Source organism: Ictidomys tridecemlineatus, chromosome 9 (assembly GCF_052094955.1).
Source record: "Ictidomys tridecemlineatus isolate mIctTri1 chromosome 9, mIctTri1.hap1, whole genome shotgun sequence".
Lineage (NCBI taxonomy): Eukaryota > Metazoa > Chordata > Mammalia > Rodentia > Sciuridae > Ictidomys > Ictidomys tridecemlineatus.
In genome coordinates, this window is record NC_135485.1 from 38,322,434 (window position 1) to 38,339,327 (window position 16,894).

General features: G+C 37.6%; 1 long non-coding RNA gene and 1 other non-coding gene across 4 annotated transcripts; both read right to left on the reverse strand.

The window, feature by feature from the left end:
• Positions 1 to 270: 270 nt before the first annotated feature.
• Positions 271 to 16,705, reverse strand: LOC120892362 (uncharacterized). 3 transcript variants are annotated; one of them, XR_013425774.1, is made up of 5 exons: positions 16,318 to 16,705; positions 14,746 to 14,877; positions 14,425 to 14,622; positions 6,422 to 6,496; positions 271 to 371 (listed from the first exon to the last, which is right to left on the reverse strand). It is a non-coding gene; the product is annotated as an uncharacterized LOC120892362 (long non-coding RNA). The 3 variants fall into 3 exon arrangements; XR_005737004.2 differs by lacking the exons at positions 271 to 371; positions 6,422 to 6,496 and adding an exon at positions 7,253 to 13,602 and having other exon boundaries at positions 16,318 to 16,703; XR_013425773.1 differs by lacking the exons at positions 271 to 371; positions 6,422 to 6,496 and having other exon boundaries at positions 7,253 to 14,622; positions 16,318 to 16,703.
• Positions 16,069 to 16,170, reverse strand: LOC120887195 (small nucleolar RNA SNORA26). Its single transcript, XR_005730281.1, has one exon. It is a non-coding gene; the product is annotated as a small nucleolar RNA SNORA26 (small nucleolar RNA).
• Positions 16,706 to 16,894: the final 189 nt, after the last annotated feature.

Genomic DNA, 16,894 nt, shown 5'->3' on the forward strand with positions numbered 1-16,894 from the left:
CCCTTTAATAAATGCATTTAGAGCTGAAGCTTAGGGTATGACCAGGTACACTCAATAATAAAGAAAATGTGAAGGTCAAAACTCAGTCCGTTTTTGTGGATGAAGTGTATGTATATATGAACTGCAGTAATGCCTTATGAAAACTCAACCTGTGAAATTTCATTCTCATAAATAAAGAAAGTAGGATTCAACATTGACCTCTATTTGCCTACCTTTCATACCAAATTTCATATGTGAACAGTTTATATATTAAAATCTATTTAAAACAAATTTAGAGCTGGGCACAGTGGTGCATGCCTTTATTCCCAGCAGCTCTGCAGGCTCAGGAAAGATCATAATTACCAGGGTGGACTCAGCAACTTGGTGAGATCCTGTAAAATAAACAAAAAAAGCACCACTGACTTCCATCCCCAGTACCATTTTAAACAAGAAATTTAAAAAGACATTTCAGATTATATAGAGATTAGAAAGCTTTGAAAAGTGACTAAAATGGGGCTGGGGATGTGGCTCAAGCGGTAGCGCGCTTGCCTGGCATGCGTGTGGCCCGGGTTCAATCCTCAGCACCACATACCAACAAAGATGTTGTGTCCGCCGAGAACTAAAAAATAAATATTAAAAATTCTCTCTCTCTCTCTCTCTCTCTCTCTCTCTCTCTCTCTCTCTCTCTCTCTCCTCTCTCACTCTCTCTTAAAAAAAAAAAAGAAAAGTGACTAAAATAAGGTCCTGATTTTTTTCAGGGGTGGGATAAGTACAAATGAAGAGCATATTTTTACTTAAACTGTTCACTTTTTTCTTAATAAATTCTTTTTTTAAAAAAATATTATTTTTGTAGTTGCAGATGGATAGCATGCCTTTATTTTATTTGTTTTATGTGGTGCTAAGGATCAAACTCAGTGCCTTACATGTGCCAGACAAGTGTTTTGCCATTAAGCTACAGCCCCAACCCTCAATATATTCGCTGATGGAATCAAATTCCTGTTTCTACTACCTTGACTTCAAAAAGAAGTTTCATTACAAACCTGAATATTTCTGCTTAAACATGGCTACTCTTACTTCTGAGATGTTTCCATATAGTTTAAGTGCCCAGACTGCAGGTAGCCTAGGATCATTCACATGAGCTTACCTTGAAAAAAAGTAGCAATGCATGAGGTAGTTTGCTAGGGTCTTCCTAATAGATATCTAGGGCAGCTGGGGTGTATTGGCACACCTCTGTAATGTCAGCTACCCAGAAGGCTAAGACAGGAGGGTCTCAAGTTCAAAACCAACCTGCACAATTTAATAGCAACACTCTGTCTGAAAGAGGGCTGGTGCTAAGGATTGAACCCAGTCATAAAGTGCTTACCTGGTATGTGCAAAGCCCTGGGTTACATCCCTAGAACCATAATAAATAAATAAGCATCTAGTCCCATGTTCCACCCTGTTACACCAGTTCTACCGGCTTTGTGTTGTTTAAATCACGTATCTATAAAGCTAGTGAAAAACATTTGAAGACACTAGCTTGTTACTCCAAGACCAACAGTTGGACTGTGTCCTGAATATATACTCAAGTGGCAGATCCATGTGTAGCTGTTTTGGTTAAGCCTCCCAAGATCATCAACCACAACAGCATGAGAAATAATATTCCCAGAAAGTTTCTTCATGTACACGTTTTCTTTCAGAATGAATTTAATTATTTAACTTTTTGGCCATTTTTATCATTTAACTGGCTATTTGAGCTAATAAAATTTATGACCCCAGCCAAATTTTTGACCCTCAGTGTTTTCACGGTTTTTGTGGGTGGCTGGGTGACCACTTTATGGGTTATCATGGATATTATCCTTACAGTTTGTGTGTGTGTGTGTGTGTGTGTGTGTGTGTGTGTGTGTGTGTGTATGTAACTGGGGATTCAACCCAGGGGTTCTATACCACTAAGTTATATTCCAGCTATTCTTATTTTTTATTTTGAGACAAGGTCCTCCCAGGCTGGCTTCGAACTTGTGATCTTCCTCCTTAGATTCCTGAGCTGCTGAGACTATGCCTGGTTTATAGCTACCTTCTTTATATCTTTTGTGCTAGTCAAAAATACTTGCTCTTGACATCTTTTTGTCACTACTGACTGCATTTAACATTTCAAGTGTCTCATTTGCAAATACATTTAACTTTACATTATTTAATATGATTTTTTTTTGCTTTAAATTACAAGCACCCATTTTTTTTTTAATGGTGAAGGTAGTTATCTTCACACATACCTCCTAACAAAGTTAGCTTTAAAAGCACTATTGTGGCCAGATGAAATATTATAATCTATCCTGGCAATAGCTGTTCCTCTAATTTCCCAAGGTACACATGAAAAATTAATAAAATTTCAGAAGAGCACAATTAATCTTTAGCAAAAAAAAGTACAAATAATCTTTGGAGCTGATGAAGGCTTCGGCACCATGCCATTTCAGCTTGAATGCTTTCTATTTTCCCACCTTTAAAAGGATAAATTGGCATTTTCTTGCTTATCAAATTAATAGGAAGTACATTCATTATAAGTAGGCAGCATACTCCCCCCTCCAAATAAACTAAGATGATAAAAATACACCTTAAAAACATATAAACTCTCCCTTGTCTGGGCTGTATATTTAGAATGAGCTAAGATGAAATTAGGATTTTTTTCTATTGGTATTGACAGATAGGGAATCTCAAAGGAAAATATCAAAATAATTTATTTCAAAATATATAACAAGAAAATGGATATCGATGTCTCTGGTCTGTATAATATGTATGGTTATGTCCCTAGGAACATAAGTATTGTTCCCCACATTCATCCTGCAAATACTGCTTAGTGTGGTTGAAAAAACACACATGTTAAAAAATAGCATCTTACAAATTTTGAATAGATATTTCACTTAGAGGCTGTAAAATGCACATGCCACAATCAGTTAAAAACAAGGTTTTAGGGGCTGGGGCTGGGGCTGGGGCTGAGGCTGTAGCTCAGTGGCAGAGTGCTTGCCTAGCATGTGTGAGGTACTGGGTTTGATCCTTAGCACCACACACACACACAAAAAAAAAAAAATAAATAAAGGCATGATGTCCACCTACAACTACAAAAAAAAAAAAAGTTTTACAGTGATTGGATGTGATTTGAGTGTATCTACTAGGGTTTTATTTATTCATTTATTTTTAGTGTGTATTAATACACAGAAAATAAAATATATCTTTAAACCTACTTAAGGATACAATTTTTTGGCACTGTGTACACTCACAATTTTGTGCAACCACCACCACGATTCATTTCTAGAAGTTTTTCATGATCCCAACAGAAATTATTTTTAATCATTACAGAATAACTCCTTATTTCTCCCTCCCCCAACTCTAGCCACCATTATTTTGCTGTCTCTATAAATTTTTCTATTCTAAGTTATCTCACATAAGTGGAATCATATTTGAATGGCTTATTTTACTGAGTATGTTCTTAAGGTTTACCCAGGTCACCATGTATCAGAATTTTCCTCCTTTTCATGGCCAAATGATATTCCACTTATATGTACACCACATTTTGTTTATCCATTCAATTGTTGATAGACATTTGGATCATTTCCCCCTGGCTATTGTGAATGTTACTATGTAATTAGTGTATCTGTTTGAATCCCTGATTTCAATTCTTTGGGGGCATATACCAGGAATTGAAATTGTTGAACTACATAATTTTTAAAATTTTTTGAGGAACTATGAAATTTTTTTTTCACAGCAGCTACATTTCTTTACTTTTCCACTAGCAATGCATAAAGGTTCCAATTTCTTCCCAGCCTCATTAGCAGTTGTTATTTTCTTATGAACCTTCACAATCTTATATTAATACTTAGGGTATTGCATATAAGATACTTAGAAATGATTTTGAGTTATTTGCCAAATGTAAGAATTCAGTACATATTGACATATTGTTTCTTTACTGAAGGAATCTGCATTAGGACTACTTTGATTGCACTGGAAAGACACTTCAAAATATAAGTGGCTTTAGCTCACTTGAACATCTTTTATTTGGCAGAGAAAGCAAGAGCTAGAAAGAGAATGGGAACAGGAGGCCATCAATTAAATAACTTAGGCTGTGACTCTCCATCAGCATGGTAGTATACTGTACTGCAAGCGCTAAAAAGTGCGAACAAGGGCTGTGGCTGTGGCTCAACGGCAGCGCACTTGCCTGGCATGTGTGAGGCACTGGGTTCGGTTCTCAGCACCGCATATAAATAAAATAAAGGCTTATCAACAACTAAAAAAAAATTGTTTAAAAGTGTTAACAATAGGACCACAAGCTCACCCATAAAATTTCACTCAAATGTTCCTCTCAGCAACTTTTCAGAGCGGAAGTGAGCGTAGTACCTGGTGCAGCCTAATCGGGTGGCTCTGCACTACAGGTTCCTTACAGGTTCCTTCCGCCAAGTGGCAGCAGAGTCTCTCGGGACCCCGCGGAGAAGGCAGGTGAACGCCAGGTAAAGCCCGAGCTCGGGCCGCGCCTCACCTTGGCCTCAGGCCCAGGTTTTGAGGAGAGGCGGCTTGTCACTGACCCTGGCTGCGCCCACCTCTCCTCGAGGCTCTCAATTCACGGTCTGGAGCCAGAGGACAGGCGTCCAAAGCACCGTAGACAAGGAAACATCTGGAGGAGGAAGACCAAGCGGTCAAGACAGGGACAAGACGTACACCCTCGCGAGAGTTTGACACACGCCTGCAGCTCGCGAGAATCCTGCGCGACGCTTCCACCAATCACCGGTGGAAGTGGTCCTCGGTGCACGTAATTGGTTAAGAACGGGGAAGCTCGCGCTCCATTGGCCACTTTTCCGGCTGCGACTCCACCCCTAGGCCTGAATCCCCGCCCTTCCCGTAAGTCCACCCCTTAGCAGAGCTGTTGAGGAGAGGAAATGTCAACACAGGCCTTTGGTTCGCTGTGCTCCTGGCCACCCGAATGGAGACCTAGTGGAGTCCCTCCTGGTACCTCAGCCCTAATTCACGCCCAGATTCAGACTTGTCCTGACTCCTTCCTCACCTTGGCCTTCCATCCTGCGATCCATGCTGACCAGTCTTAATCAGGGAGGTGGCTTTTACCTGTGCTTGGGGGAAGGCAGACTCGCCTAAACTTTGTCATATTGAAGTATTTCTCTTCAAGCTTTCCATCAATACCTTATATAGTAAACAAGGATCACTACTAAACTCCCTTAATTCGATAAATCATCAAAAGAGGCCCAACAATGTAGAACTGTTATCATTCTCATTTTTCGAGCCAAAAAAATGGGGGTGGGGGAATTATTTATCTGTCCAAATCCTGTTGTTTACTCTCTAAATATCCACTGTGCTCAGCCCTTTTCATCCCTATCACTCTTGCTTTAATTCAAGCCTTCGTGATTGCTTGCCTGGGTTACTTCTATAAACAGCTTAGTTACTCCTCTCTGGCCATCCTCTATTAATCTTCCCAATGCAAATCTGATTCCATTTCTCAAATCCTTCTCAAGTCTTTCAAATGTGTAATCCTTCTGTGGCCCCTTTTTGCTTACATATTCTGGCAGAGACTGATTCTTATTAAAATACAACATACCTACACGTAAGTACACCATCATAAATGCAGTCTGCTGAAATTCTAATTACACTCATGCTAGCTCATGCAACAGAACACAACTACATCCCAGGACTAACCACTCCCCCCCATTCAATGGTGACCACTATCCTGACTTTTAAGAGAATAGGGTAGTATCCCTGCATTTGCACAGTAGGTGAGTGGAGCCATTTCAACAAATAAACTTTTGTTCTCGGTTTGTTTAATTTATTATGTTCATGAGGTTCATGCTATTTATTTATTTATTTACTTTTAGTATCGTCTGTTCATACAAACCCTGTCTTGGATTTCGTTGTGTGGATATACAATTGATTTATCTAGCCAAATTTGATAGTGATCCTCTTGGAGTAGTCAACATTTTGGAGCTACTAAAAGCATTGCTTTCAGATACAGTGGCACATGCCTGTAATCCCAGCAACTCAGGAGGCTAAGGCAGGAGAAAGGCAAGTTCAAAGACAGCCTCAGCAATTTAGGAGGCCCTAAAGCAACTTATCAAGAATGTATCTCAAAATAAAAAGGGATGGGGGTGTAGCTCAGTTGTAAAAGTACCCCTGGGTTCAATCCCCAGTGCCAAATAAAGTGTAACAAACACTGTAATGTATCTTTTGATGAACATAGTGAATGATGAATGCATTTCTGTTGGATATAAACCTAGAAATGGAATTCTTGGATCAGAGGTTATATATCATGTTCAAATTTAGTAGATATTTTTAAAGTTTTCCAAAATGTTTGTGTCTATTTATACTCCTTTCAGCAACATGTTTACCCTTTTCATCACCATTTGGTTTTCCATTTTTTTTAAAAAAGAATTTATCTGGAGCTGAGATTGTGGCTCAGTAGTAGAGAACTCACCTAGCACCGGCAGGATCAGGGTTCAATCCTCAGGACCACATAAAAATAAAGGCATTGTGTTGTGTTCATCTACACCTAAAAAAAATTTTTTTAAAAAAAGAATTTATCTGTTCTTTTTAGTTATGCATGACAGTAGAATATATTTTGGCTTATCATACATATGTGGAATATAACTTCCTATTCTTGGGGTTGTACATGATGTGGAGTTTCACTGGTTGTGATTTGGATATGAACATAAGAAAGTTATGTCCGATTCATTATACTGTTTTTCCTATTCCCGTCTCTCCTCCCTTCCTATCATTCCCTTTGTCCAATCTAGTGAAACTTCTATTGGTTTTCAATTTTGATCATTTTCGTGGGTGATAATTGAGTCTTATGTCATTTTGCTTCTCCCTGGTGACTGACAAAGTTGAGCACCTTTTCATTTTATTTATTTGCTATTTAGAAATAACTTTATGAAGTGTCTTTTAAAATCTTTGCCCACTTTTCAGATCGTCTTTTTTGTATTTTCCTAACATTTGATTATAAAAATATTGAGCAAAGTTTAGAAAATTTCACACAGTGAACACATTTAAACATGTTACATAGTTGGGTGTGGTGACTCATGCCTGTAATCCCAGCACTTGGGAAGCTGAGGAAGGAGGATTGTGAGTTCAAAGCCAACCTCAGTAATTTAGCAAGGCCCTAAGCAACTTAGCGAGACCCCGTCACTAAATAAAATATAAAAAGGGACTGGAGATATGGCTCAGTGGTTAAGCACCCTGGTTTCAATTCCCAGTACCAAAACAAAAGTCACAACAACAAAAAAAAACACCAAAAAACAAAACCAAAGAACACCACAGAGATTCTTTAATTAATATTTTATAAAACTTGCTTAATGACAGTTCTTTTCTCTATCCATCTTAATGTTGTTGCATTTCAAATTAAAATGTAGATAGCAATACATATTTAGCTTTCTAAATATTTTAGCATGTTTTTCACTTGAAATCAGTAGCTAAGGTTTCTTTCAGTGAAAAGTGTACATGAAATAGGTGTACAAATCTTTAGTGAACATTTGCTGAGGTTCAACAAATGCACTTACTTGTGTAACCCAAACTTCTATCAAATATATACCATACCATCACCCTGGAAGGTCTTTCATGCTGCCCCCTATTTCCACTCTCCCAGGGCAACTGATATGCTGATCTTTTCCACCACTGTAGGTCAGTTTTGCCTGTTTCAAAATTTCATACAACTGGAGTTATACAGCACATTCTTTTTTTGTAACATTCCTCTCATTTAACACACTGTATTGAGATTTATCCATATCATTAATGCCTTCCTTTTCATTTTTGAGTAGTATTCCACTGGATGAATATATCACAGGTTGTTTATCTGCTGCAAGTGTCTTTTTAAAAGAATCACTTTATTGAGGTATGATTACTACACTAAATTGTATATACCTAATATAATTGTATATACACAACTTGATGAGTTTGGAGATAATGATACACCCTTGAAACCATCAGCTTAATCTCTGCCATAAACATATCTATCATCTCCAAGAGTTTCTTCCTGCTTGTTCACCCCCTTTCTCTTCTCCCTGTATATATACACATATATACACACATACATATTGCATATATCCTCTCTCATTCTGAGTTCTATTTCATTCTTTATTTTTATTTTTTTTAAAGATACTTCCTCTCCCAAGTATACTGCAGCATTATTTATTGAGAATTTTCTTTTTAATATTTACTTTTTAGTTTTCGGCGGACACAACATCTTTGTTTGTATGTGGTGCTGAGGATCGAACCCCGGCAGCATGCATGCCAGGCAAGCACGCTACCGCTTGAGCCATATCCCTAGCCCTCATTCTTTATTTTTAATTTAGAAATATATTTTATTAGGTTAACAACTTTTTATCAGCATGAAGAAGGATACAAGCTCTAAAAGATTCTAAACATTCAACAAAATGATAGGAAATCTATCATAAATGGATACATTTTGATAAATTATAAATGTGATGACTATGGACATGTTGGTTTTAGTGTGTAAAATTAAACTAATGTATCATTTCATTCTTTTAATGATGTCTTTTGAGGAAAAACTTTTTTATTTGTCGAGGTAGGTCCAGATACTTTTTTTTTCTATGTAGACAGCCAATGGGTCTAGCAAGGTTAATTTAAAAAATCACTTTCCCTTCTGTAGTTGTTATAAATCAAGTGACAATTTGTGTGCAGATGTACTTCTCAACTTGATTCTGTTCTATCAGGTGATTTGTGTATCTTCACACCATCACCACACTGTCTCTATAACTAGAGCTTTATTGTAAGCCTTGATAGTGTACCAGTGAACTGAATTTTTAATTTAAATTTTAATAGCCACGTGGCTATTGGTGACCAGATTGGACAGCACAGATTTATAATATTTCCATCTTCACAGGACAACAGCTCTAGATGGTCTGTGGCAGAAAATACCAGAGTTTAATGTTATACTGCTCTTCAAAAATATCTATGTAAGTCCTTTTTAAAAGGAATTTGGGACACAGTTTCCATAGATTAGTAAGACCCACAGAATTGAACTTAAACTCTTAGAAATGAAAATACTATTTCCAGTGTGGGAGAATGTAGTGCCTTGGAAAACATTTTTCTCGATCAGACAAGATGAAATATGTGGCCCCATATCACAGGAAAAGATTCCTGAGGAAGCCAGGCTTAGTGGTACATGCCTGCAATTTCACAGACTTGGGAGGCTGAGGCAGGAGGATGGTAAATTTGAGGCCAGTCTCAGCAGTTTAATGAGACCCTATCTTAAAATAAAAAATACTGAGGATGTAGCTCAGTGTAGAGCACCCCTGGGTTCAATCCCCAGTACTAAAATAATAAAATAAAATAAAAAATAAAGATTCCTAAGGTAATATAATAGCCACCAGCTGTAGGTCTAATTAAATTAAATATTCAGTTTCTCAGTGCAGTAGACTAAATAATGGTCTCTAAATATGTCCATATCCTAATCCCTGGACCTTATTTGGCAAAAGGGACTTTGCAAATGTAATTAAACTAAGAATCTTGAGATGGGAGATTATCCTGGATTATTTGGGTAGGCCTTAAAAGTAAGTGGCAGTGTCCTCACAGAAGGGAGACAGAAAGAGATTTGACTACAGAAGTGAAGGAAGCAATGTGGTCACTGAAGCCAGTAGCCATGCTGCTAGCTCTGAAGATGGAAGAAGGGGCCTCTAGCCTAGGAATGCATGGAATGCTGCTCTAGTAGCTGGGAAAGGCAAAGAAACAGACTGTCCCCTACAGCCTCCAGAGGGAGAATGGCCCAGCTTACACCTGATGTTGACCCAGTCAAACTGGTTTTGAATTTCTGGCCTAGAATTATAAAAGAATAAACATGTATTGCTTTGATAAGTTCCAAGCTTTTGATTAACCAATTTAATAAAATGAATTAATTATTCCAAAGTTACCATAAGTGGTGCATGGATTTTTCAGTTTACATTTTAAAAGATTTATTTCTTTATTCTAATTTGTTATAGATGACAGCAGAATGCACTTCAGTTCATAGTACACATGTAGAGCACAATTTTTCATTTCTCTGGTTGTACACAAGGTACAGTCATACCATTCGTGTCTTCATACATGTACTTAGGGTAATGATGTTCAATTTATGTTTTATAGGAGGCCCACATCTGAAAATATGGGACATAATGGGTTAAACCACCTTTGTATTCATTTGCTACAGGAAATTAAAACCCTCAGTAGCACTAGCCACATTTGAAGGGCACAATTTCAGACAGTGCAGTTCTAGAGTCTTCTGCTTGCCAAAGAACTATTTGTTCCTTGGCAAGATCTCTTGGACTTGACATTTTTTGGGAATTTAGACATTGTGAATATAAATTTGCTATACTCATCCAATTTGAATTTATCATGTAACTGTTTGCATGGGACAACAAGCCATGGAAGCTCACCTATCTTCTGCTAAGGCAAAACCTCAGGACTATAGTAATGCAAGGCCATTCTTTGACACCATGATCCATCATTTTTCACCAGTCAAAACTAATAAATGGCATCATTTTATTCATGAAAAATAGCATCAAAAAGAGATGTTTCACTTAAGTTCATTCTTTGGAACACCCAAACATTGCCAAGTCAAATGCAAATCATACTATCGATAAATCTGTCAATTAATAAGAAATAATGGCTTTGATGTCTTAGCTTTATTTGGTGTGTATGTGTAGGTCTGAAGGTATAGGGTGAACAAAACTCACCTCTAATCTGCTTCAAAAGGTTCCAAATAGGGATTGGGGTAGAGCACTTGTCAACAGTGCTTAAGGACCTGGGTTCAATCTCTAGCACAGAAAAATACATACATACATACTTACATACATACATAAAGGCTCCATCCACAAGGGCTTTCAGAGTAGCACACTGCAGATCCAGCTCCACGCTCACCTCTCCGCAGTTGTGTAATGTTTTATAGTGGCTAATAGTTGTTAGCAAAGTGCATGTGCTGTCTTCCTTGAAAAAAAGCATGAGGACTGCCCGCTTCCAGTCCCATAAACAAACTGTCATAGTCATTACTACAACACCCTATGATATCAATGCTCTAAATTTAGCTGGGAAAGGAGGTTCATGGACTGCCCGCTGGTATGCTTTTAAAAAATATTTTTCTCATATTAAAATGCACATAACAGCTGGTATTGTGGCTTAAGCAGTAGCATGCTTGCCTAGCATGTGTGAGGCACTGGGTTCAATCCTCAGCACCACATAAAATAAAATAAAGATATTATAAAAAATAAATACCCATAACAAAATTTATCCATTTTTAAGTGTACAATTTTGCAGAACTGAATACATATATGATGTTGTGCAATCACCACTACTATTCATTTCCAGAACTTTTTCATAATCCCAAACTGAAATTCTGTACCCATTGAACCAAGACTCCTCATGGCCCCTGCCTTCCATTGTCTCCCCGTCTCTATGAATTTGACTATTCTAACTAACTCAAATAAGGGGGATCATACAGTATTGGCTCTTTTGTGTCTGGCTTATTTCACTCAGCATATTTTTCAACATGCTATGATGAACTTTAGTCTACACACTGGAATGTTTTATTAGTGGGCTGCACAAACCTCTAAACTGGAATTTATACAATATGGGAAATAGGTTTAAAGTTCTCCTAAATTTATAGTTATAAAATTGGGCCATACATTAAAATTATCTGAATGTTTAAAAAGTGCCTAGTATTCATCCTGTACCCTAGACCAATTATGTTAGAGTACCTAGGAGAGGGACCCAAGCATCGGTATCATTTGTAAATATTACTGATATTTCCCAATGTGTGGCTAAGTTCAAGAATTAGTGCCCCAAATAAATGCCTGGTAAACACCATTTCATCTAAGTCTCATCATTCACCTTTCCCTATAATCCCTAAATCACACTTAGGTTTCCCATATCTTTAAATACAATTAAACTGGATCAAATTTTTCATATTCATCAATTCATTTTCATATTTTCAAGATCTTCAGCTAAAGCACTTAAAATTTGAGATTAGAGAGAAAATCTCAGGTCCGCCTATTACTGTTAAGGAAAAGTTTGCTTCTATCAGGTCAGAGTAGTACAATATATTCAAACATGTAAGTCTGGAGGCATAGCTAAATGATAGAGTGCTTGCCTAGCAAGTATAAGGCCCTGTGTTTGATCCCAGCACCAATAATAAAAAAAAAGTTTTCAATCTAATTAAACTCTAGTCACATTTTCTTTAATAACAAATTCAAACACAATTAGTATTTAATATTGCTTTGAAAATTCCATGCCAGTGTACTTGTACACAAAAAAGAAGAAAAGCACCAGTATTTGCAGGTGATGTAACTGATGTACTTAGAAAATCCAAAAAATCAGCTAACATTTTCCTGAATGTAGGTACAAAAATAAGTTAACAACAAAAAAACAGATAAAAGTCAATAGGATCCTCATATAACCAGCTTAAAAATATGTGTAATTTATAACAGTCACAAAAACGTAATTATATGAAAGAATAAAAAGGATGCTGCTTATATCTATTTATTTAATTGTAAAACATACTGACTGGACTGGCCTTCAGAGAATAGCCTGTAGAACTGGCTGCATCAGGGGTCACTCTGGCTTTCACCACTTAGCAACTGTGAGAACTTCAGTTTTCTACTTGTCTTATTTACCTAGCTTGAAAATGAAGAAATGGTGCTGGAAAGCTTATATGAGTTAAAAGTATAAAGTGCTTAGGAAAGTCTCTGCTGCATAGCAAATACATTTCAGTGCTAGTTCTTAAGTTTATTACTGGGAGTCTATTGAGAAAGGAATTGTATATAGAGAGAGCTATAGCTTATTCTTGAATAGAATGAAGAATGGCAAAATAGAATGAAGGAAGGCAAAAGAGAAATGAGCTGTAGATGGCTGGATGCATAAGAAGTTAAGTTCTGAAGCTTGAGACTGAATATTTTATATGCCTGTTTTCTCTACTTAAGTTACAACTGCACAAATGTATATGAAGTTTTTATATTAATACAATTGTGATTAAATATAGAGCATGCTGAATGCAATATAAAGAGAAAATATTTACAAATATTCACATGGAAAAATAAATGAATTTGAATATAAAAGGATATCTGAAAAGAAGTCATTATTAGCTTTTATAGCCTATTCTGCTGTATTGAAATTTTTTATTCCAATGAATAAGAATTCAGAATTCTTTAAAAAAGAATAAAACAGTACACGGCTGTACAAGGTTTTTTAAATCAAGGGAATATTAGATAGGCATTTGAATAACAATCCAAATATAAGAAATTAAACAAAACTAAATTAATATAAAACTATTAGGAAACATTTTTTTTTAAATAGAGCAATGAAAGAAAAGTTAACTTCTCTCTTTTAAAAAATTCAGTGGAAAAAGACCAGAATATCTGAATGAAGGAATGAATGAATATATTATACACACACACACACACACACACTGCAATTTTAATTATCTGTAAAATGAAAACAAAAGCATCATAAGAGAGTAGGAAGTTTTAAAAATCAAGATGATAAAAAAATTAATCCACCCACCTTCTATATATGGATTGTGGTGGTTATGTGAATCTCCATGTGTCAAAATGACAGAACCATGGAATACTGCCACACATCTCAATGTTGGTTTTATACTTCCCCTGGGAGAAACTGGATGAAGAGTACATAGAATTTATGATTTTTGCAACTTTCTTTGAAATTTAATTCAGAATAAAAATTCTGTGTTTTTTTGGGGGGTGGGGGGTAGGGGGAGGTTTGAACCCAAGGGCACTTTACCACTGCGCCACATTCCTAGCCCTTCTTAATTTTTAGTTTTGAGATGGTTTCACTAAGTTGCTTAAGTCCTCTAATTTGGGATTCTCCTGCCTCATCAACTTGAGTTGCTGGGACTACAGGTTTGTCCTACTGCACTGAGCTCAGAATAAGAAGTTTTTAAATAAGATATTTTAAAGCCTCAAATAAAAAGTGTGTGTGTATGTTTGTGTGTGTGTATATATATATATATATATATATATATATATATATATATATATATATAATTATATATATAAATATACAATCCAATTAGATTAGATTAGATATAGAGAATTCTATCCAGAACACTATATATGTGTGTGTGTGTGTGTGTGTGTGTGTGTGTGTACGAAATATATATATATGGTGTGTGTATACATATGTAATTGTCTTGGTTCTCCCCACAATGGAGTTGTTTTTTTTTTTACAGCACCAACATTAGAATGAATAAACCTACCTTTAAGAATATTCCCAGAATGTTTTTTATGTAACTTGAAACAATATTTGTTACTAAATTTATTAGTTTATATTCAACTTTTAAAAAGGAGATGAACATCTCACTGCCCATTCCTTATATATAATCACATTCATTAACTTCTGACTTAATCTTTCAGTTTAAATGCCAAAAGATATGTATATAAATCTTTTTCTTACTTCTTCCTCTTTTTATGAACTTACCACAAAACCAGGTAGAATGAAGTGTTTGGTACAATAAATGATTCCTCTACATCATCCCCACTGTTCTAGTCCCATCTGCTGCCCATGGTGGTCAGCTGGTTCCATTCACACCTAATACCCTGTTAAGATTGTAGACTGCAGTGTCTATGGGAAGTCAGGAAAGCACAGATCCACTTTAACTGGTTTTTAGCTTCCTCCCTAAAGGAAATAAAAAGTTACACTCAGTTCTTAAATGTACAGGATGACTGTCCAAAGTTTACTCTTCAAGACAAGTTCAAAGGGCGAAATCTTTGTGTATATGCAGACATTGGATTTTCCCACCTTCAAACAAAACACAGGCTTCCAAATTGCATTATCTATTTGAACACACTCTCTTGTCTATCCAGAAAAATATAGACAGTGTTGCTGGGAGGAAAAGTTTTCTTCTACAAACTCAGGTTCCAGTGTGGGGTTCTGAAAATTGATTAATAAGAAAGAGAATTAGTATACATGCATGTGAGAGCACTGTACATGGTATTTTTCTGAATGACCAAGGATAGGGTGTATGTGTTAAGGCTTCAGAGGGAAAGTATGGAAGGGTCAGATAAGGCTTATTTATACATTTTAATTCCCCCAGAAGTTCCCACATTCAGTTTCCTCACAGGATGCTCCCTTGGAAGGGGCTAGAGCAGCTGAATTCTCAGAGAGGCCTGAAATACACATCAAAGGAAAGCTTAGATAAGGCTTTTTTTCCTGCAGCTGCTGTTTGTTCAGATGGACTAAGTAGTTGTTCTGCCATTCCCAAGTGTTGTTAGGCTCTTCACTGTCCCATCTGAAAATAGACATGAAGTTTCATAGACAAGGAGCTGGCTCCATTGCTGTGGAGAGAGGAGTCGGGTTAAAGATTGGGAGTTAAGTGATCTATGAAAGACAAGAACAGATTAGAACAAGGTTGAATAAGCAGAAAAGAATGAAGGGAATACATAGTTCCATGTTCCACAGAGATAGTCTCCCACTCCCGAAACAGATCAGTGCAATTAAATGATTGTGCCTCATTTATTTGATGTAGAATGTTGACTTGTGCTTTTATACACTGTAGATTGGACATTACTTCTTCTGTTTTATTTACATAGAAGCACCACTGTTTGCCAATGATTGAACAAGCTCTTCCCTGTTGTATGATCAGTGTTTGTAGGTCACGATTTTGATACAGAGGTTACCCCAGTAACTTTAGATTGATAGACTTCTAAGGTCTGCATAGTGACATGAACATTTGTTCTATTACTTTGGAAATGTTTAGAATGGCATTTGGAAGATCATAGTTGCCAAACTTGGAAAAAGTGTTCATATTATTGAATTCCTGAGTGGATTGTTTATGACATCTTGTTGGGTGCAACTAAGTGGTGTTTCTTTATGCACGAAGGATCCCATTTTTGTAACTTGGCTAGCATTGAAAGAGCTAAGTCCACATTGCCCTGACCATTTGGTGGGAGCCCTTCAAGTACCTTATTGCAATGTAAAGAGTCCAGGGTTGTTAATGGCTGAGGTCAGAGTGGATACTATGATCCACAAAGTGAATAAGTTTGAATCTAATACTTGTGCTCTAAGTTATGTAAAAATATCACAAAGGTTCTCAAATTGTAAGAAATCTTTTTCTTCCGGTTCAGCTGTGACACCGGCCAGGATCCAAAGAGGAGTTCTACAATCTCCTCTCTAGATTTTAACCTATCGGCTGCATCAACCTTTAAAGTACACAAGAAAAGGCTATTCTGGAGTTTTCTGGTTATTTATTTATTTATTTTTAGGGCGTGTCCGATTAGCACCACTGCACCAGACTCCGGAGAATACTCTGTCGCCTTTGTCCAAGAGCTGGCAATCTGGGTCAATTCATTTCGCCCAAGGACAGGGACATACCTGCGCTTAGAATTGAGGTTGTTGACCGCCGCAGACGTTAGAAACAAACTCCAGGGGCCCAAGTCATCCCAAGTCGGGTACTTGCGGCGGATCCGCCTGAGGAAGCAAAGCGCAAACTTGTTACTGCTTCAGACTCTCGCAAGGGAACTTCCGTGAGACTGGGCGCAGAGCCACCCGTCCCCCGGGACGCCGGGAGTTGCTCTTCCCTCCATCCTGCTGGAGCAAAGGTCGAGGGGACGTGTGGCGAGCCCAGCCACTACCCAGGCCCGGGGCCGACAGGGCACACCCGCAGCCGGAGGCCGAAGACTCCATCAGTTCAGCGAGTGAAGAACAGACCTGCGATCCACTCAGGGCGCGGAGCTCGGTGGAGCACAGATTTGGGATTGGGGCGGGGCTGAGGACGGGCAACCAATCCCTGGAAGGACTTTGGAAGGGGGTGCCACGTGGGAGGGGCCTCTGGCCGGGCAACCAATCTCGGGAGGTCTCGGGACAGGGGCGGGGCGGGCCGGGCCAGGACCTTGGCTGCACAAGGTCTTTTGCCCGCCCGGGATCTTTCTGGCACTTAGTAGCTCTAGAA